The 22,338-nt window shown below is 49.6% G+C and overlaps 1 protein-coding gene across 1 annotated transcript in view; it reads right to left on the minus strand.

The window, feature by feature from the left end:
• LOC100659866 (serine/threonine-protein kinase WNK2) overlaps positions 1-22,338 on the minus strand; it is a 122,701-nt gene that overhangs the window by 82,590 nt on the left and 17,773 nt on the right. The gene's annotated exons all lie outside the window — the stretch shown is intronic.

Here is a 22,338-nt window from a genome sequence, read left to right on the forward strand (position 1 = left end):
TGCCCACAGGGGCCACAGCGTCCACTTGGGGTCCTGGGTGGTGGCTGAGATACCAGGCTTTCTGACACCACTGCTACTGTCCACCAGGAAGAAGAGACAACTACGGCAAAGTGGCCCAAGTGTGGACAATGAAAGCCACTAGAGCAACGAGCGGCTGACCTAATGGGTGAGCAGCCCAACCCAATTCCTTCTGCGCAGGGTCATCCCAGCCTGCTGCTGGGTGGTTGTGAAGATGCAGACCCCACAAGCAGGCCTGTGCAGAATGAGCTGCAATAGACACGGGCACTTGTTTTCCAGAGAAAGCTGACGTTACCTCCTCACAAGGGGCCCACATCTGCCCTAGCCCCTACACCCTGGGGGCTGCAAAGTCATCACGGGTGAAAAGAGGACCACGTGTGGGGGACAATCTCCTAGACAATCTCCTTCCCCAACTTACCTGCACTCACCTCAAGTGACCAGGAGGCCAACCTGTGCCCCTGACCACATACCATATCTGGTTTCTAGAAAGAGTTGGCCCGCCCGATGACTATTTTACCTGCAGAGGTATCTAAAGATAAATTTGGATGGTACCATGGATGCATGTCAACCTAGACCAACACTCCTAGGGGGCAGGAGCAGGACAACCAGCAGCCATCCCTCCCCAGGAAGAGCGGATGATGCCCTCAATGTCTATCATAGCCTGGCAGAGCCAGTGGTCTGACTGGTCACTCCCTTGGGGACTGGACCAATCAAGAGGCCCCTTGCTCCACTGTCCCTGATGACTCCCCAATACTGTCCACCAGGTAACTCTCAGAGTAGGCAACGAGAACCTTAGGTACTGCAATCAAGACCCCGTGGGCACACAACACATCTGCACATCATGAACAATGAACTCCACCCACCTTGATAATACAGATATGACCCTCTGGGGGGCAGCGAGCCCCACATACAGCACTGTTTTTCCCTAAAGCTGTGTCATCCCAGATGATCACTTTCAACCACATGCAACTACTGAATGCTTGAAATGTGACCAGCCCAGATTGAGATGTGCTGTAAGTGCAAAATACACACTATAATTCAAAGGCACAGTATTTTTTTTTAATCTCAGTAATAATTTTATGCTGATTATATGTTAAAATCAATATTTTAAGTATGTTGAATTAATTAAAATATATTATCAAAGTTAATTCCACCCGCTTTTTTTATTTTTTTAATGTGGCTGTTAGATTGAGTACTGTATTTTTACGCAAATAACACGTCATTATGTCAATTTTTTTCCATGTTGCTGTTAAAAAATTAGCATAGTGAGCTTACGAAAATATCTTGTGGAAGGTGGGCACATTATTTACGTAAAAATATGGTATTACCTATGTAGCTAGTATTTATGGTCCACAATACATTTCTATCATACAGTACTGCCTTACAGCATCTCCATGAAGTACTAGACTAGAAGCTGAGAAGCTGGGCAGGGCTTTTGCCAGTCTAACAGGGCTGGGAAGACAAAAAGCAGAGCGCGGCCTGCCAAAGAAGGGCAGCTCTGGTAAATACCAGGCTTTCAGTTGGGATCCCAGAAGGGCTAAATGCTAGGAGTACAATAAAACAGAACAGAGCAGCCCTCACAATGGCTATAACACAGCTCTGAAACAACTCAATTCCAAACCAGGTTAAGATGATCTGTCCTTATTCTGTCTGCTAGAAGCACAAGAAAATCTTCCCTATAAAAATATGAAGTCACCCAGAGCTTCAAATACCTCCCTAATTTTTTAAACACATAAATTAAAAATGACCAGGAAACAGACAGTGATGATGGCTGCACACATGGTGAATGTAACCAATGTCACTGAATTGTACACATAAAAAATATTGAATTGGCAAATGTTTTCTTATACATATTTTTACCACAACAAAAGAATTTTTAAAAGTGGATGAGGGAAAAAAAAGACCAAGGACAAGACCAAAGGACAGAAAAGTAAGAGGAAAAAATAGACAATAGAAACAGACCCACAGGGAATTGGAATATTGTAGTTTTCAGGCACGGACTAAAATTACTGTGATTAATGTGTTTAAGAAAATAAATAGCAAGATGGATAATTTCACTAGAATAGAAATCTACAAAATAAGAACTAAATGGAAATATAAAGATAACAAATGAAATTAGAAACTCAATATATGAGTTTAAAAGCAGATTAAACATAGCTAAAGAGGCGATCGGCAAACTGGAAGATAAACCAGTAGAAAATATACAGACTGAAACACAGACCTACAAACATGAAAAATACAGAAGAGAATAAAACATTTATGGAACACAGTGGAAAGGGCCAACCTATGTGTAAATGGAGTTCCAGAAGAAGGTATAAAGAATTGAATGGAAGTAATATTTTAAAAATAATGCCCCCAGAGATACCAGAGTCAAGATGGCAGAATAGGAAGCTCCACGCTCCCCTCCCACAGAGAAAGTAAAAACACAAGCAGAAAACAGCAGTGCTCACTGTATTAGAACACTGGCAAACATCCAAGAGATGACAGCATCAGGGCAAAGACTTGTACAAGGGTAGGAAGACTTTGAGATTTTTTTTTCCTGATGCTGGCTTGATCACCACCCCTGCCGTCATTTGGTAGCCAGCTAGAAGCAGCAGCTGTATTCCAGCTTGAGATCTTGGCCCTTGTTTTTGGAGTGAGCAGAGACCACTTTATAAACGGGGTATGGTATTCACTTGCCCGAATCAGTTAAGTGACTACTCAAAGAAAAAAAGCAAAGTGCTTGTCTCTGTTTCATTCATCTTGGAGGTTGTTAGGATGGAGGAGCAGTGGGCATAGACAGGGGCATTGTAATGCGAACAAAGGAGGCTGCAGAAGCCTGGGACAAAAGAGGGTGATAGAGACACCAGGTGAAAAATCCCAGGGAGAGAACTTCCTTGGGAAATTGGAGCATTAAAAGGCACCCAAGTGTGTTTAATTCTGAGAGCCACATGCATGCCCACAACAAGATACAAGCCCAGAAAAACATGAGGTAATCCTAAACTTTCTCCTTGGGTGGATCTTTCAACTCAATGTAAGCCTGCTTAAGGCTGGCCCCAGCACAGAGCTAGTCTGCAAAGACTGCATGAGGATTTTTCCCCAAAAAACTTCTCCTGTTTGTTTCCACAGAAATAGTTTGAAAAAGTTGTTAAGCTAACAGACTAGCACAGCCTTCAACAATAAAACCGAACAAACCCTGAGGAAAAGGGAGAACTTGAGTTCTAGAAATACCATATTATTCAAATACCTCCATTTTTCAACCAAAAATCACAGGATATACAGAGAAACAAGGAAAGCTGGTCCATTCAAAGGAACAAAATTAGCCAACAGAGACCATCCTTGAGGAAGTCTGGACACTGGATCTACTAGATACAGATTTTAGAATAACTGTTTTAAATATGCTCAAAGAACTAAAAAGAAATATGGACAAAAAACAGGAAATCAATAAAACAATTTATGAATAAAATGAGAATATTAATAGAGACAGAAATCATAAAAACAAAACACAAATTCTGGAAAGCAGTACATTAACTCAAATTTAAAATTTAATAGAGAGGTTCAACAGCAGATTTGAGCTATTAGAAGAACGAAGCAGTGAACTTAAAGAAAGGACAATTGAAATGATTCAGTCTAAAGAAAAGGAAAAAAAAGACTAAATAAAAATGTATGGAGAAAAAGAACTGCAGGACATCTTTAAACAGAATAATATACACATTATGGGAATCCCAGGAGAAGAGGAGAAAGGAAGGAGTAGAAAGAATATTTGAGGAAATGACTGAAAACTTTCCAAATCTGACAAAAGATACTAATTTGCATATACATGAAGCTCAATGAATTCCAAGTAGAATAAACCTAAGAAGATCCATTCCAAACATATTACAATCAAATTGTCAAAAGAGAAAATTTTGAAAGCAGCAAGAGAAAAGGGAACTGTCACATACATCCAAGAGAACCCCAACAAGACTAAATGTCGATTTCTCTCAGAAATCATGGAGGCAAGAAGACAGCCAGATGATATATTCAAAGTATTGAAAGAAAAAAACTCATCCAAGAATCCAGAACTTGGCAAAATTGTCCTTCAAAAAGAAAAGTAAAATTAAGACATTCCCTAACAAACAGAAGTTGAGGGAGTTTGCTAAACAGAGTCCTCCAGTTTGAAAGGCAAGAACACCAAATAGGAACCAGATCCCGTATGAAGAAATAAAGACCTTTGGTAAAGGTAATTTTAAGGGCAAATATAAAGACTGACTCATGACAACCCTGTATTCGTCAGAGTAGAACTGTGCTCCCTAGGGTTTTCAATGGTGGTGATCTTTTTGAAGTATATCACCAAGTCTTTCTTAAGAGGTACCTCTGGCTGGGTTCTAATCTCTAATTTTCTGGTTAGCAGCCAAGCGTGTTAACCATTTGCACTACCCAGGGACTCCTTCCTTATCAGTAATTATTTAAATGTGAATAGATTTAACTCTCCAATCAAAAGGCACAGGCTGGCAGAATTGGCAGATGTGAAAACACAGCCCAACCGTGTGTGTGTGTGTGTGTGTGTGTGTGTTGTCTACAAGAAAACCATTTAAATCAAAAGATACACATAGGTTGAAAATGTAAGAACTGAGGTGCCTATATTAAGAGCCGACAAAATGGACTTTATGTAAAAAACTATTATAAAAGACAAAGACGGGTATTATATAATGATAAAAGTATCAACTCATCAAGAAGATATAACAATTATAAATATATATGCACCTAACAGCAGAGCCCCCAAATACGTCAAACAGACTCTGACAGAACTCACAAGAGAAATAGACAGGTCTACAATAATAGTTGAAGACTTTAACATACCATTTTCAATAGTGGATAGAACATCCAGACAGAAGATTAATAAGGAAATAAAGAATCTGAATGATACTATAAACCAATTAGGCCTAAGAGACATTTATAGAACTCTTCATCCAACTACAGCAGAATATACATTCTTCTGCTATGCACATGTTATTGTCCAGGACAGACCATATGTTAGGTCACACACAAAATATATATACTAAAAAAAAGAAAAATTGAAAAGGTTGAAATCATACAAAGTATTTTTTTCAATCATAGTAGAATGAAACTAGAAATCAGCAATAAAAGGCAAGCTGGAAATTCCACAAAAATGTGGAAATTAAACAACATATTATTAAACAACAAATGCATCAAAAAAGAAATCATAAGGGGAAACAAAATAATTACAGATGAATAAAGATGAAAGCACAGCATATCAAAATTATGGAATGCAGCAAAGTCAATCCTCAGGGAAAATTTATAGCTATAAATGCCTACATTTAGAAGAGTCCAAGTCAATGACCAAATTTTATACCTTGAGAAACTAGGAAAGGAAGAGCAAAGTCCAAAGCAACCAGAAGGAAGGAAATAATTAAGATCAGAGCAGAGATAAACAAAATAGAGAAACAAAAAACCAGTAGGGAATCAATGAAGCCAGAAGTTGGTTTTTTGAATAGATTGACAAAATTGACTAACCCCTCGCTACACTGACAAAGAAAAAAGAGAGAAGACATTAGTAACTGAAATAAAAAATGAAAGCAGCAACATTACTACCAACCTTGCAGAAATGAAAAGAATTATAAAAGAATACTATGAACAATTGTATGCCAATAAACAAGATCACCTAGATAAAATGGATAAATTCTTAGAAACATATAAACTACCTAAATTGACTCAAGAAGAAACGAACATTTTTAAAACACCTACAACAAGGGAAGAGGTTGTTATCAAAAACCTTCCAACAAAGAAAAGTCCAGGACCAGAGGGCATCACTGATGAATTCTACCAAACATTTAAAAAAGAATTAACTCCAATTCTTCTCACTCTTCCAAAAAATAGAAGAGGATGGAACACAGCCTAAAATTTTATGATGCTTGCATTACTCTGATACCAAAGCTAGGCAAACACACCAGAAGAAAAGTAAACTATAGATCAATATCCCTTATGAATACAGGTGCTGAAGCCCTCAACAAAACACTAGCGAGCTGAATCCAACAGCATGTTAAAAGGATTATGCACTATGACCCAGTAGGATTTATCCCAGGAATGCAAGGGTGGTTCAACATAAGGAAATCAGTCAGTGCAATACACCACATTAAGGGAACAAAGGGAAAAAACACATGATCCTCTCAATTAACGCAGAAAAGATGTGACAAAATCCAATCCCCTCTCATGATAAAAACACTCAGCAAACTAGGAATAGAAGAGAAATGCCTCAACATGATAAAGGGGATTTACTTAAATAATAATAATAATAAACCCACAGCAAACATCATACTCAATGGTGAAAGACTGAAGCTTTCACCCTGTTACGGATTAAATTATATCCCCCAAAATTATGTGTTGAAATTCTACCCCCTGTGCCTGTAAATATGACCCTGTTTGGAAACAGGACTTTTTGTTATGTTAATTAAGTCACATTGGCATAGGTTGAATCCTAAGCCTAATCACTTCTGATTTATAAAAGACCACAATAGACACAAAGACACACAGCATGGGGGAAAGATCCCAAGGACTGCCAAGGATTGACAACAGTCACCAGAAGCTATGAGAGAGATTCATAAAAGGAAGTGCCATAGTGGAGACCCTGATTTGGACTTTTGGCTTCCAGAACTGTGAGAAAATATTTTTGTTCTTAAAGCCATCCACATGTAGTATTTCCTTTACGGCAGCACTAAATAATTAGGAAATCCTCTTAGATCCAGAACAAGACAAGGGTGCCCACTCTGACCAATGTTATTCAACACTGTACTGGACATTGTACTGGAAGTGCTAGTCAGAACAACTAGGCAAGGAAAATATATATATATATATCTCCAAATCAGAAAGGAGGAAGTAAAAATACCTTTATTTGCAGAATATGGAGAATCCCCATAAATCCACAAGAAAGCTACTTAGAGCTTAAACTCAGCAAAATTAAAGGGGGTACAAGATCAGCACACAGAAATTAGTTGTGTCTGAAAAGGAAATTAAGAAAACCATTCCTTTCACAATAGCATATAAGAGAATAAAACACCTGGGAATAAATTTAATCAAGGAGGTAAAAGACCTTTATACTGAAAAGTATAAAATACTGCTGAAAGAAATCAAAGATCTCAATAAATGGGAAAACATTCTGTGTTCACGGACTGGTGAAGACATAATATTATTAAGATATCAGTTCTACCCAAAGTGATCTACAGATTCAATGCAATTCCTACTAAAATTCCAACAGCCTTTTTTACAGAATTGGTAAAGCTGATCCTTAAATGCATATGGAATTGCCAGGGGCCCCAAATAGCCTAAACAATCTTGGAGAGAAAAAAAAAAAGGGTAGGAGGAGTCACACGTGTGATTTCAAAATGTATTGTAAAACGAAAGTAATTAAAACATTGTGGTACTGGTAAAAGGACAGGCATAAAGACCAACGGAACAGAATAGTCCAGAAATAAACCCATACATCTATGGGTAACTGATTTTCAACAGAGTGTCAAGTCCATTCAATGGGAAAAGAACAGACTCTTCAACAAATGGTGCTGGGATATCTGGATTTTCATATGCAAAAGAATGAAGCTAGATCCATACCTTACATCATATACAAAAATTAACTAAAAATGGATTAACAGCCTAAATATAAGAGCTAAAACCATAAAACTTTTAGAAGAAAACACAGGGGTAAAACTTTAAGATCTTCTTTTAGGAAATGGGTTTGCAGTATGATACCAAAAGCATAAGCAACAAAAGAGGAAATACATAAGCTGGACTACCTCAAAATTAAAAACTTCTGCACATTAGAGGACATTATGAAGAAAGTGCAAAGACAATTTACAGGATGGGAGGAAATATTTGGGAACTATATATCCAATAAAGGTTTAATATCCAGAATATATAAAGAACTCTTCAAAGTCAACAATAAAAAAACAAAAACCCAATTTAAAAATGGGCAAGGGACTTGAATAGACATTTCTCCACAGAAGATACACAAATGGCCAACAAGCTCATGAGAAAATGCTCGACATCATTAGTCATCAGGAAAATACAGCCAAGTGGAGCCCCAGAAGCTGGCATAGGACAAGACAGCCCCTAGTTCTCATTTTCTGGGCTGTCCTCCAGCCAGGACTCAGGTCTCACAGCCACCCATATCCTACAGACCCCCAACACACAGCCTAAAACGTTCAAACAGCCATCTAGGCGATGGGAACAAATCAAGTCCAGGAAGATCCAAGATGCTTCAAACTAAGGTTCCTAAAGCCACAGAGAAAAGGCTGGGCCCAGTGGCTCTCTGCCTCGAGTGTGGGGTGAGTAAGGGGACGCACATGCCACGGGACCACCACCCTGACCCAGCCTCAAGATGACTCAAGGGAGGCACAGCACATTCAGAGGGAAGGCGTTCTAGACTACTCAGCCCAGGCAGGCGCAGCAGGCAGGCACATGGCAGGTGTTGAGGGCTGTGATGACCTGTGAGTGCAGCCACAGCACCCCAATGTCATATTCCTGCTCTGTAGCCCACCAGCCCTGGCCTTTTCCACATGCATGTGGACCTGTGTGTCCAGGGCGGTGACAGATGCCCAAGTGAGCATGTCTGAGGTGGGCTGCCTCACAAGCTCTCACCAGATCAAAGGTCTGCGTCCTCTCTCTCAGCCATCCATCTCTGCATCTAGAAACCTATTTCTCAGGGTTTTCAATGCAGGCTAAGCTTTACAGATGAGCCAAAAGCAACTTTGGGAGTCCAATGAAGGCAGGAACACTCAATGGTGAGACTGTCCTGGTCACTGTGTCTAACCTCAAGGGTGCCTGCAGAGAGGTGGCTCTGAAAATCACAGGCACCTGCCAACAAGATGTCAGGTGAAGGTCACAGAGGGCAAGAACAGAGGGCAGAATGACAGGCTTGCATCCAGACACCAGAACAACAAGCACTGGTGATCCTTTCCACACAAAAACTTAATCTTCTTCCTTTGTTCTCAAAATATTCTTAGGAGGAAACAAAGTAAGGGGACTGTGAGTAATGTCAACAGAAAACTTTCCTTTAAAGCTGAAGCACCTCATCCCCTACGCTTCACAGGGACACTATGAGTCTGGATGGCTTGTGCTTGGATAAACGTCTTGAGCTACGGACAATGTCCAAACATCTTACTGTCCCCAAAGCCAGGTAAACGCTTGCCCAGGAATCCCAACTTGTAGAGGCTTCCAGGAGGAAACATCTAGAACAGTGGTGCTTGTGTTCTCCACATGGGAATCTTCACTACAGTGTCACACATAGTAGCAAGAGACAACCCAGACATGCCAAACCGGGCCTGGCAAGGGCGGCAAGGAGCATGTCGTCCACAGGGCAGTTACAGCACCCTTGGAAGGACAACGACAAGGGAAGGACTGAGGATGTGCTAAATTTAAAAGGGCAGGACACAAAGTGGTTGTCTCAGTTATCTAGTGCTGCTGTAACAAATACCACAAGTGGGGTAGCTTTAACAAACAGCAATTTATTTTCTCACAGTTTAGGAGGATAGAAGTCAGAATTCAGGTTGCTGGCTCCAGGGGAAGGCTTTCTCTCTCTCCAGGTTCTGGAGAATGGTCCTTGTCTCTTTCAGCTTCTGCTCCTGGGCAGTCTTCATGGCATCGTTCTTCCCTGTCCCTGCTTTTCTAGCTTGCTTGTTTAATCTCTTTTATATCTCAAGAGATTGGCTCAAAACACACCCTACACAATCATGTCCACTAACATAACAAAACAATCCATTCCACAAGCATAGAGGCTAGGATTTACAACACATACTTCAGGGAGACACAATTCAATCCCTAACGGTGTTATATACACTGGATTTTAAGTAAGCAAAGCTCACAAGCACGTGTTTAGGGAGGAAAGAATAAGGATTTTTTTCCTTTGCTCTATTTTCCAAATTTTTTGCAATTTGCTTGATTTTATGAAACTAAAAACAGAACGTGACTGGCAGAGGTGCAGTGTCGGGTGACTGCAGGAGTGGGTATCTTTCAGCACCTCGCCAGTGCGTCCTCTGGATCAGCAGTGTATTCCAGGCTCAGCGGAGTGTTTACAAGGAACCTATTTGAACGTTCCAAGGGTTACCATGGAGCTTAATTTCCTGAAGTGTTCCTCTGGCATCTGTTCTATAAATGGCTTTGGGGTTTGCACTAAATACGCCGACTACAAACTAAATTACCAATTATGTAAAACGCACAAACCCCAAATGCTTCCCCCTGGGTTTCCACTAGCCTGCTCAGCTCCTCCTTGAGGAGGCAAAGGAGAGGCCAGCCCACATCAGCACCCCCTCCCCTTGAGCACATTAAGCGCCTACTGTGTGCTAGCCGTCTGGGAGGGGCATGAGTGACAGGCTTCACAGAAGTTAGGGAGCTTCCCTCTGAGGGGAGGGAAACATTGGCCAAGGCCCCTCCCCGCGAGATGCAGGGCAGGCCTATCCACAGGGCCCCTACAGGTGCAGACTGCTACACCTGGGAGCACTACCAGAGTCTAGGGAAGCAGAGGAGGAGAAAAGGAGTACAGAGGTCTGTTAGACTTGCTTCTCACTTGTGTGTTTGATGGAAAGCACCCGTGATGACAAGTTAAAAGCAAGAGCATCCAGGTACCTAAGCCCAGTGAGCTGTGCACTGGCTCTGGCCTGGATGCCCACGCGCTGCCCTCTCAGAGCAGCTCCCCCGTACTTCATGCTGCTCTCTGGCCCTGCCTTAGGCCAGGTGCCCCTATCCCCACACAGCCAACAGGACAGGGCAGTGGAGGCTTGGGGCTGTCTACCTTCCAAGCACTGGCAGAGCCTGAATTGGACCCCGCTGGCCTCCTCCAAGGACCCGGCACTCAGTGGCCTGGGCTGCACTTGGCTGCCATGTGGTGGCCACCACTGCATAGTACCCAGGGAAAACTGAGGAAGACAAAGACAGCCAGAGTTACTCTGGGCCTGCACTCAAGAAGGCAAGGCTTCCCTCCCACTGAGTCCCCAAACACTGGGCCCAGACAGCCCACAGCCTCAGCAGGGACCAGGGGCCAGGGACCATCGTCCACGGCTGGCTGCTCAAGGCCAGATGGCACACGTCTGCCCCAGTGCTGGCTCAGGGCTAGAAGGGACAGGCCTGCCCACCCCCCACCAGTTGCACACATGGCTTCCACCCATCTGAGCGCTCACGCTTCCTGATGGTGTCCTGTTTAAGGACACCAGAGAAGCTTCCTGGAAAATGCCCGCCCAAATCCCAGGGATGAACGGGGCTGGGCAGAGTAGGTTGCATGCCCCTTGGGTCTCCTGGAGTCCCAGCCACAGGGGCCAAGTTGGGGTGGCATGCCAAAGACAGCAGTCACCTGTCTCCTCCACCACCAGGGCGAGGGACCAGTTCCGCGGCCAACCTCTGGTTTCATGTGGGCACCAGGTAAAAGCGACAGGAAAGCTTCCACATGGACCCCAGAGACCCGCCCACTCCCAGCCAGGGCTGCCCACCAGCCATCACCATGCCTGGCACTGCACAAGTAGAGGGCTGGGGAGGGGCAGGCCCAGTCCATTTCCATTTCAGGGAAGAGGTGGGTTTGCAACATTGCAGTGCAGTAGGCGTGGTAACAGACAGTCACGTGGTCCAAAGGAGGAAAGGTGTGGTGGGGAGAGAAAGGTGCCACAGAGGGACACCCGGAGCAGAGAGCACCTGGTCCGTCCTTTAGGCGTCGTCTCTCCGTGGGTAACTAACGCAGTGGGGCAGTGGGTGGGGGCAGTACCAGCGAGGCCCGCAGGCAGTGGTCCCTGCTCTCCCACCTTGCTGTCTTATAGTGTCAGCCGGAGGCCAGCACCCACCCTCCCAGGGGTGTGCACTCATTTTCTCGAATATACCCCACAGGCAGCTGCAGAGTGGCCTGCAACTGCAGCACAAGGCCTAGGCCCGGGTCAGCCGTGCCTAGTAACTGCCCAAGGCAGCATGCCTGCCTGCACTGGAGACTTCACACTCCACAGGCTACATCAGGACCAAGGGCCCTACAGAGCCAGGGCTCCACGCCCAGCCTGGCCTCACCTGTGCAGTTCTCACGAAGGAGAAACTCCACCCCAAAATAAAATAAAATGAAATCCCTCCCCAGCACCAAAAATACATCCCCAAAGGACAAGACAGAGCGGGCACCGGCTTCCACAGCAGCAACCGTTGCTATGGACACTCAGACAGCAGGAGAGCTGCTACAGGTGGGTGGGGGAGGGGAGAGCGGAAACAGAGTGAGGGGCTGGGAAAGGGGAAGGAGGGAGTGGGGGGGCCGGGCAGGGAGGGCCGGGGGACAGGCTGAGAGGCCAGCAGCTGGGTTGACAGGATGGGGGACAGGGTGGGGGTAGGGTGGGAGGTCAGGCAGGGAAGGGCCTAAGGGACAGAGTAGGGGGCCAGGTGGGAGTGGGGAGAGGGACAGGGCTGGGGGTCAGCCAGGCAGGGTGGTGGTGGATGAGAGGTCTGTCGACCGGATGGGCACGGGAAGGATAGGATCGGAGGCCATCCAGCAGAGTGGGAAGGACAAGATGGCAGGCCGGCAAGGAGTGGGCCTCCCAAGCAGACACGCGTCCCCACTTCACGCAGTGCCACCCACTCCAGTCCAGGTGTGACCCAGTGTCCACTCTGATCTGACACTCTGTGGGCAGGTCCAGGTGCCCATCTGCCTGCTGTACACCCTTGACGCCCAGAGCAGATGCCTGATACACTTCTGGGGACGGAGTCTGTGCCCCATCGAGTGCTACACGGCCTCAGGAAGGAATAGAGCCACACTCCGTGCCCAGCTCCAGCCCAGCACACCCTGACCCACTGGTTCCCAGAAAATTCATCTTCAAACAAAGCCCTTGGGCAGAGCTAATGGGGACAATCTGTACCCAGCTCAGAGAGGGAAACAGGACTTGGCCACAAGGGTTAGCGTATCCCCACCTCGAGTCCAACAAGCTCAGTGGGCTCTCTCTCTCTTTCTCTTTCTCTCTCTCTCACAGTTTTGGTTCCCAACACTCACTGAAGTGTCTGTCATTGAATGCATCTGCAGCCTGAGTTCTCCACAGCCTGAGGTCTTTCTGGACCTGAAGTTCAGCAGCATAGCCAAGGCCCCACCCTCCTTCCCTCACTGCTCCTAGCCCAGGGACCAACAGGAGCGGTGTGAAGGAAAGGACCGTGCTACCAGGCCTGCATGGAACAGGCTTGCATCCCCACCTCAGTGGGCAAGGATACATATCTGGCAGGGCTGAAGCCAGTCCACCGAGGTGTGGGGGTGAGCCAGTCCCCAGTGGCTCTCTGGACCTACTCTCCACCCAGATGTTGTCACAATTTTACCACCATCCTCGGTCCTGGGGTGAGGCCATGGCCTCAGGCTGTGCAGGCCTGGAGCCCCTCTTGTCTTCCCCTCTCCCCCAGCCCCTTCAGAGGACCAGGCTCCAACAGAAGCAGGGATCAGCCAGGCCCCACCAGGGCACACCACAGAGATGCCTGCTCCCTCGGCCACAGCTGCCCTGGGCCTGCTCCCACCAGGATGCCTGGGCCAGTCTGTGACCTGCTCACGCCCACCCAAGGGAGCCTGCCCACCTTCCTCTGTGCTCGTTCCCGTGAGTGGCAAGGCCATCCCCACTGTGGCCTTTCCTGCCCCTGACACCTTTTACACAGTTCGTGTTCCTAACACTGTTCATATACCAACCCCCCAGAGCCCCCAACATGCCGGCCAGTGTAACCTGCCCCCCAGTACTCAGCCAGACCCTTGCCTTTGCCCCCACCACATGAGCCTTAGGTTTCTGAGCGTCCCTGAATACCTCACCCGAGGAGCACCATCCCAGCGCTGCCGGGAACTCAAGGGAGCTTGTCCAGGGAGCCCCTGACATCCTCCCATCTGGGGCTGCCCCAAGCTCCCTGCCAGTCTCCCCCACAAGAGGCCAGGACAGGCAGACCATAGGCCAAGGCCCTCCAGATGGTGTGTGAGCTTCCTCAGACCTGTGACAGACACCACACCAAACCAAAAAAAGCAAACCCACTGCCATCAAGTTGATTCAGACTCATAGCGACCCTACAGGACAGGGCAGAACTGCCTCATAGGGTTTCCAAGGCTGTAATCTTTACAGAAACAGACTGCCACATCTTTCTCCCATGGAGTGGCAGCCGAGCGCTTAACCCCTGTGCCACAAAGGCTCCTTAGACATCACACTGGGGCTTAAAACAGCATGTCTGTGATCTTCCAAATCAGAGGTGTGAATCAGCCTGCTGGGGCCAAAGTCAAGGAGTTGGCAGGGCTGGTTCCCTCTGGAGGCTCTAGGGGAGGAGCCATCCCTTGCCTTCTCCAGAGACTAGAGGCCACTGTGTTCCTTGGCCCGTGGGCCTCCCCCACCCGCAAGCAGCAGTTGGCATCCCCTCTCCTGACACCACTTTCTCTCTGTCAGATCCTCCTGCTTCCTCTCATAACACCCTGAGAAGACACTGGGCCTGGAGAGCCCAGGGTTGTCACCTCGCCTCGTGGCCCTTCACTTAATCATGCCAGCTCACAGTCACACTTCCAAGGATTAGGATGTGCGTGTCTTTGGGTGTTGTCATTCAGCCAACCACACTGCCCAGCTCCCTGAACTTCCCAGCTGCCCATGGCCCCGACCTGGCCTGGTTCTAAGCAGGTTGCCCCTGCAGACTGCAGGCTCCTCTCCAGCCTTCCACTGCCAGCCGCAGCCCTGGCTTCGCAGCTTGTGTAAAGGAGGCGCCACAGCCTGCTTTCCTTTCTTCCTCTGACTGAGAAGGAAGCCTTCGTGGCCTGCCCCCCTGAGCACACAGTCCAGCTCACCTGCAGCCTCTCGGCCATCATCCCCTCCGGTGCAGTGGCTCCCTGTCCACAATCCCCACAACCACACTCAACACCCCTCATCTGCACCAGCTGTCCTCACATAGGGGATGCCTGGAGGCCCCAGACCCCCCATCCCACAGGGCCCTAAATGGCCTCGCTCCAGCCTGGGTCCCAGGGCAGGTTTCCACTGAGAGGGGGCCTAGGTGCCTTTGGGGAGCAACACAGTCCTCAGGGGAGCAGGCCTAGGCAGCACACCCAGATGAGTGGGGCCGCCCAGAGGCCTAGCAGCCCAGTATCCACCACCTTCCAGACTCAGTGTCCCCATTCCCCAGGAATAACTGCCTGCCAGCCCCGTGGGGTGGTTGTGAGGACTAAATGAGCAAATGTAAGGAAGGCATTCAGCATGGGGCCAGGCATTCAGGGAGGCTCGGTAAACAGCCACTGCCATCAGCACTAGTAAGTATACCAAAGATGAGGTTCTTTCCAAGCCCTCATGATTCACCCTCCTTCCCACTGCTCCTTACCCTGCCCCACCCACCGTGCTTCCCTTCCCCCAGAGAGAAAGCACAGGAACCATACAGACGCCCGCCTTTCCTGCAGGGCCTGCCACGGCCCAAGGACCTGGCACAGCCCAGTCAGCACCCTACAAGGGACAGGATGGCTCAGGTGGCCACATGCCGCCCAGGGCCCTCGGGGTGTTTGCTCCTTCCCTGGCGAAGTCTAACCGAAAGGACATGCCATTTCCACAGGCCTCTTCCCTGGCAAACAAGCCAAAGACCACACACGTGTCAGTACACATGCACACATGCAAGCACACACATGCACACATGCACACGCACATCCACCCTGATACACACACACACATGCACAGACCTCGTGCACACACGAACATGCACGCAACACATGCACATGTGCACACATGCATGCACACAAATACATGCATGCACACACAGGACACTGGGTGGTCCGCCAGCTTGTTTTCTACTAATAGCCCCTCTATCAGCAATCCTTACACACAGTAGTGGGCGGCTAAGCTGGGGAGGCATTGACTGAGAAGCCTGGAGTCAAGGTGCCACTGCCGCCCACACTGTGTGGCCATGGGAACGGGCCACAGGGGTCAGATAATGCCTGGCAAGGGCACAGGTGCCTCTGGTAGCACCGTCAGGTGTCCAGGCCACACTTCACTGCGCTGAGCCCCTCCCTGGGGCCTGCAGGCGAGAGTTTATCCAAGGTGGCGGCAGATGGGTGAGACCCCACTGTGACCCAAAGCCCCTCCAGCAGACCTCCCAGAGGCCCAGGAGGCATCTGGAGGAAAGTTGGCAGCGCTGCCTCCCAGCACTCAGCCTGGCCAGGCCTGAGGCCTCTGCTCTGGGACGGGACACAAAGGCCTGCCTTGAAAAGGCATCCACACACACATGAAAGGAAGCACCGGCAGGGCAGGGACGTTCCAATGTCACTGTCTCGCTCCCTCCTGGGAACACAGCGTGCCTTTGTTTTCTATCATTGCCGTCATCAAATATTTACCAAGGCTGATGGACATTTCAGATCAGCAAGCTGTGTGCCAAACACTGACTCCTCGAGGATATGCTGGCGGTCACAGGAGCCCAGGCGGCCTGGCTTATTTGCGCAGGGCCCCCATAGGCTGGGCCGGCCCCTTGCCCAACTGGGGCCCAGCTCCTTGCTCTCCAGACGCCATGCCCAGAGCCTGCCATGCCAAAGCAGAGACCACAACCCAGCTCTGTTCCCATGACCCCGCGTCCTGAGCAGGGCCAGGTCAGTGTTGCCTGCAGGAGGCAGGGCCCAGAGCACGGAGCACCGCGTGCACAGCAGTGGATACCTGTCTTTCATGTCCAGCTGCAGGTGGTTGACAGCACGGCTGGGCCCGGGGCCCCACGAGACCTCATCCCATCCTCCACCCTTCACCTCCAGCAGGCATGGACACAGCAGCCTCACTCGTGATAGTCCAGGTCTGAGAACAGCCAGGTGTCCACAAAGGTGCAAGGATACCCACACTGAGGCACCCACGCAGGGACCAAGGCACACCAGTGAAGAGGACAGCCTGCTGGTCTGCATATGACTCACACAGCCCCCTCAAGCCCAGGGCATACAGACACCAGGGAGAGCAGTTTAACCAGGGCCAACGTATGGCCTCAAGTAACGACATTCATGGGTCGTAGGGAAATGCAACCATCCAGCAGCGCACATCAATGAGGCAGCTCTGGCACAGGCACTACCACCCCAAATTCCAGCCTGCCTCCCTGCCCGGGGCCCCTCTCCCAGGTCCCCTGTGCCCTGCCCTGCCCTGCCCAGCATGCACTCCTCCCAGCCCTTGTTCCTGCTGGCAGCAGGTGCTGGTTGAGGCGAAGAGACCACCAGTATTTCAGGGATGCCTACCAAAAGCCGGCTGAAGGTGGCGGCTGGTGCTGAGGAGCACCAGAGGAGCAGCGGGAGAAACGGGCAAAGCTGGGGAACGAGAGCTGCCTGCTTGCTAGGACAGCCACATCACGCTACCAGTGTCCAGCTTCAGCCCACCTGGGCACAGCTTGTACCAGCTCCTTGGCTATTCAGAGGCAGAATGGAGACCCCACAGGCCCCCTTGCTTTCTTCTCTCCACCAACCACAGGACAGAAAAGAGCCTCCTGAGGAAGGGCCATGTTTGACGGACCCCCAGCAAACACACCCCTGCCCAGCTCCCAAGACTGGACCATTAACCCATTCAGTCCACCCAACCAGACCTCACAGTGGTCAGGAGCACGCACCCCTGATGCTGAAACCAGCACAGATGACATGGCTCAGTGCCTATACCGCCAACCCCAGAAATAGGCTGTGGGCAGGCGGGTGGGTAGGTAGAGAGCAGAGACCAGGACCAGTCCCAGCCAGTCACACGTATCCCCTTCTCTCCTGCCCAGAGCTAAGCAGCCTCCCTAGGCCATGAAGATCTGCAGACAGAAGGACTTAGTGGGGGTTCTTAGTCCTGCTGCCTTCCAGGCCCACCCAGGCTGCCTGTCCCACCCAGGCCACAGGCACCAGGTCCCTTCCTTCTGTGACCCCCAGGGGATCAGCCTCTGCCAGGCAGAGCAGCCACATCCACAGCCCCCCCCCCCCCGCCACCTCCCAGCCCCCAGGTCCAGCACAGAGGCATGAAGGAACCTGCGCAAAGGCACACATTAGGAGGATGCAAGGCTGGGTCTGTACTGGCCTCCGCCTACCGCTAAGCCCACCCTGGGCACAGGACAATGCGAGGATCTGGCCTAGTCCTGACTCATGCCCAGCAGTTGGGCTGGCGCTGGCATCAACGCAGCCTAGCTCCACTCAGGGCCGAGGGCAGGAGGAATGAGGGGCTGGGGCAGGGAGAACAGCAGGGGAGGGGATCTACAGGTGCTCTGGGTGACTCGTGACCACTGCCTAAAGCACACATTAGCATGGATGCTACAATTATGACTTGGCAGAAAGACCCAAGAATGTAAAAGAAAAGGACCAGAAGAGAATAAACCAAAACGAAAACTGCTGTCAGAGAAAGGGACTGTGGATGTTTTCCTCTCTGTGAGATGTCGGATCTGCTGCATCACCCTCCCCAGAAATGTCAGCAGCAAGGGCATCCCCTTGGCAGCAGCCCCTGGGGGCTCGGGCACCCCTCCAGCCACCAGCCAGTTCTCCCTGCTCAAGGGAATGGTTAGGACTGGGCACGTGAGGGTGGCACACCCATTCCATGCTGGAGGGGCGACCCCCCACTCCCGCTTCCTCATCCCCTCCCTGGGAGAAACAGGGCTACGGCCATAACTGTCTGGAGCCACCTGAGACCCTTGAGGTGCTCATGAAGAGCACCCACCTTGGGACTTCCCACGTGAGAGACACACCCCAGAGATAAACGAAGTAGCAGAAGACGGGCTGTGCTGCTGTGGAAAGGCACTGCCAGACCTAGAGGACGTTACACCGCCAGGACCAGCCCACCATCGGAGGTCAGAAGCCCATGGTGGCACTGCCTTGGAGATGCCTCATGCCAGCATGCCTCACCCTCAGGCCCCCCTTCTCACATTGGAGGCTAACTCTTATGGGGGAGACCACGGAGCCCTATGGCCTGGGAGTGCCCACACTCATCCTGAACAAGGAGGGGAAGCCGGCAGCACCGACTCCACTTAGAACAGCGGGGCCCATCCTCTGCAGAGGTATTGGGTACAGGGAGGACAGGTGCCATGGCCTCCCCCCACGATATCAGCATCCTCGGGAAGCAGAGGCTAGGAATCCCCAAGATCCTTGGGAGGATGGAAGCCAGGCAGCAAGAGAACCAAGAACCTCCAAGCACTGGGTTCCGAAGCTGAGATGGTTGAGACGAAGTAGGGGGAGGGACGTTATAAAAATGATGGCCGAGGATGCTTGGGGTCTCACTCTTTGGCATCCGGCCTGGAACCCAGGCCACACAGCATGGAGGTGGGCAGAACAGAACTGACACCAGCTTCTGCCATCTACCATGTGGGCTCTAACCCCTGAGCCTCCATCTCTGCATTTGGGGCTAATACCGAGGTCCCCAGGCTGCAGAAAATTCCACTGCAGCTTGCTCACGCCGGCCCTACCATTTCCAGTTCCATTGCTCGCTGCCCTCACAGTTTGCATCAAAACTGCAGTTCTTTTGCTTGGCCTGCCTGGTGAAAATGCTGGCGCCTGTGTGGTATGATTAAGAATGTTGCTGACGTAACTTGTATGAACTCCCTACTTATAAACCCCTTAAAAATAACTTTTTTCCCTCGCCCTCTTGAAGCAGTCTTGGTGGCAGCAGCCCTGATTGCTTCCTTCCTTGCACAATGAAATAAAAGACACCTTTACACTCTCCCACCTTGGTCTCTCGTTTACTGGCCGATAGGAGTCCGCTGAGCAAAACCTGGGGTTTCCACCCAGTGACAGGGACAGAGAAGTAGCAGAGGCCCGGTGTTCCTATTACTCTATGTGCTCTGCCCTCAGGGCAATGGGAAGCCACTGGAGGGTTTAAGCAGGGGACCAACATGATCAGATTTGTGTCTTGAGAGCCAGGATAATCCCAGCAGGATTGTCCCCGAATGTGTGGCTATGGGTCAGAAGCTGCCGGAGCAGTGATCCCTCTCAGAGTCACTTCTTAGTTATCCAGTAGCAGAGTGCTCTGGTGGACACACCTTACCCCAGACACCAAAGTCAGCACGGCTGACCAAGAGCTCCTAATACCTGTGCCTTCTGACAGATGGACAGACGCACAGAAGGACACACATCACCTGCGCCGTCCTTGTGCTGGAAATGCACACCTGAATCTGACCGAGGAAGCCCAAACAGACCTGTGTGGGCCCTGTGCAAGTCCCCTGCCGGAACCTCCACACCAGCGCCCAAGAGACAGAAGAGAAAAAGGAAGATGGAGGGCAGTGACGGAAAAAACACATCGATCAAGGGTAGGGCTGCACAGCCGGTAACTGTAATTGTTGTCAATAAGGTGTTAACTTGTGAAAAGTTGAACTGGCAAAAGTTCTGTGACACAGTTACGACGACAACAAAAAAAAGTAGCTGCTGAGGCTGCGTGTGTACAACTAAACACCTCATGGGATTTGGTTCCTTGGTTTGAAGGTTTAGGGTCACTGTTTCATGGGATATTCCAGTTAATTGGCCTAATAATGTGTTCAGTGCTTCTGTTCTGTCTCCTAGTTTGCTGCTTAGTGCCTGGGGTCTTACAAGCTTGCAAGCAGTAGTCCATGGTACAACAATTGGTCTTTATTCACCTGGAGCAACGTAAGAAGAAAGTGAGTTAGGAATAGGAAATGGAATGTGTTGCTAATTGCTTTCATGAACAACTGACTCTTTTGCCATGAGACTGGAATAACCGGATGGTGCCTGGTTACCAATACTGAACATTTTGATCAAAGAAACATAGAGATAAAACAAATGAAGCAGTTGGTAAATCCACCTGTTCTATAGGTTTAAGATCTTCTAAATAATAAGTTTGGGAGAAATGGAGACCAGGTTGCTGGTAGTGAGGAACAAGTACAGATGGGAACAGGCAAGAGAAGAGGACACGGTGGGGCAGCTGGACTGGGGCATGTGGACACACGAGGCCATTCAGACGGGAAGGCAGATCCATATAGGCTTGTGGACAACCTTGACGTGGGAGGTGTGGGGCAGGCTAGAGCCAAGGCTGCCCTGGATAGGTGGGCTGGTTGGCTGGGGAGACAGGCCCAGGTAAAGGAGGGCTTCATCAGTACACAGGTGTCAAGTGGCATCTTCCACCCCTTCTAACCAACAGAAACAGGCTGTACCCAGCCCCAGGGAACAGATCATAATCCATCTAAGCCAACCAAGCCTTTCCTAGATGCCTCTGCAGCTAAGGATGACCACATGACCTGGTCTAACCAAATATGCAGCAGGGCACCACTGGCAAAAGTTTTCCTTTACGGATTAAGAAAAAGACAGAACCATTTGAGAGATGGGCCCTCTGGATGCTAAGACCCCACCTAACCACTCTAGCTTCCTACCTTCAAATGTGGCTGTGATGCCTGGGGCTGTGGGAGCCCTCCTGTAGCCATGAAGCAACAAGACGGGGACAGATTGGCAACATGGCTGAAGAGCATACAAGCGAAAGAGAGAAAGCACCAGTGTCCCTGCTGATATTGCTGAACCACCACTCAGGCCCTCAACTGACCCAGATTTCAGGTTCTGTGGACTAATTAAAGGTCTGCATTGCTCAGCCACAATCAGCTGGGTGCCCTGTCACTTTTCGGCTGAGAATTTTTCTAACTTATTCACTCACCGAGTAAACACACAGAGTCACAACAACAGAGGGCCTGGGACCAAGCCCTGAGAAGACTGTCCTTGCAGGGGAGGACTGATCCTCCCAGGCAGCTCCTGTCCTAGACAGGTGGGGGGGAGGGGGTAGGCTTTCCACTTCTAGCTCCAAGCACCGCCCACAGCATTACCACTGAACAGCACACGGAGGCCTCTACTTGTTTGCCACGGCTCACAGGAAGCACTGCGGACAGCTCTTCACCTACCAGCGAACCTCCACTCTCCAGAGCCCATCCTGGTCCCACAGGAAGCTCATAGAATGAAGGAAGAGGTGGGAGGGGGCAGCGCTTCCATATCCCCTCTGAAGAGCTCACAGTGAAAATGGATGTTTTAAAGGCTGACAAGTCCTGCAACAGCAAAGCTTGCCTAACCCAGCACTTCCCAAACCTACTTAGGTCAACAACCTCCCTCTTCTGCAGCAGCCCTTTTAACATGCCATGGACCAGAATGACAGCCATGCCACAGCCACTGCTCTACTGTGGGAGCCCTCCCTGAGGTTCCTTTCCCAATGGTGAGAACAGAGCCCCGTCAACCTGGAGAGGCCATGCTAAGGACTAGACGGGCTGCATTCAGCAGAGTTCTCATCAAACCAGGCTCCTTCCTGCCAGGCTGGTCTGCTCCTTCGCTCCCCAACGGCCTGCACTGGGGCTTGGGCCTCCCCGTCAAGCAACTCCTGAAGCCAAAGGTAGAGAGCGTTCTGGCCAGCCTGCCAGAATTCAGAGGGCACCATGGCCTCTCAGGGTGGGCCACCTCTCACAAGCAGC

This window comes from Loxodonta africana, chromosome 9 (assembly GCF_030014295.1).
Source record: "Loxodonta africana isolate mLoxAfr1 chromosome 9, mLoxAfr1.hap2, whole genome shotgun sequence".
Lineage (NCBI taxonomy): Eukaryota > Metazoa > Chordata > Mammalia > Proboscidea > Elephantidae > Loxodonta > Loxodonta africana.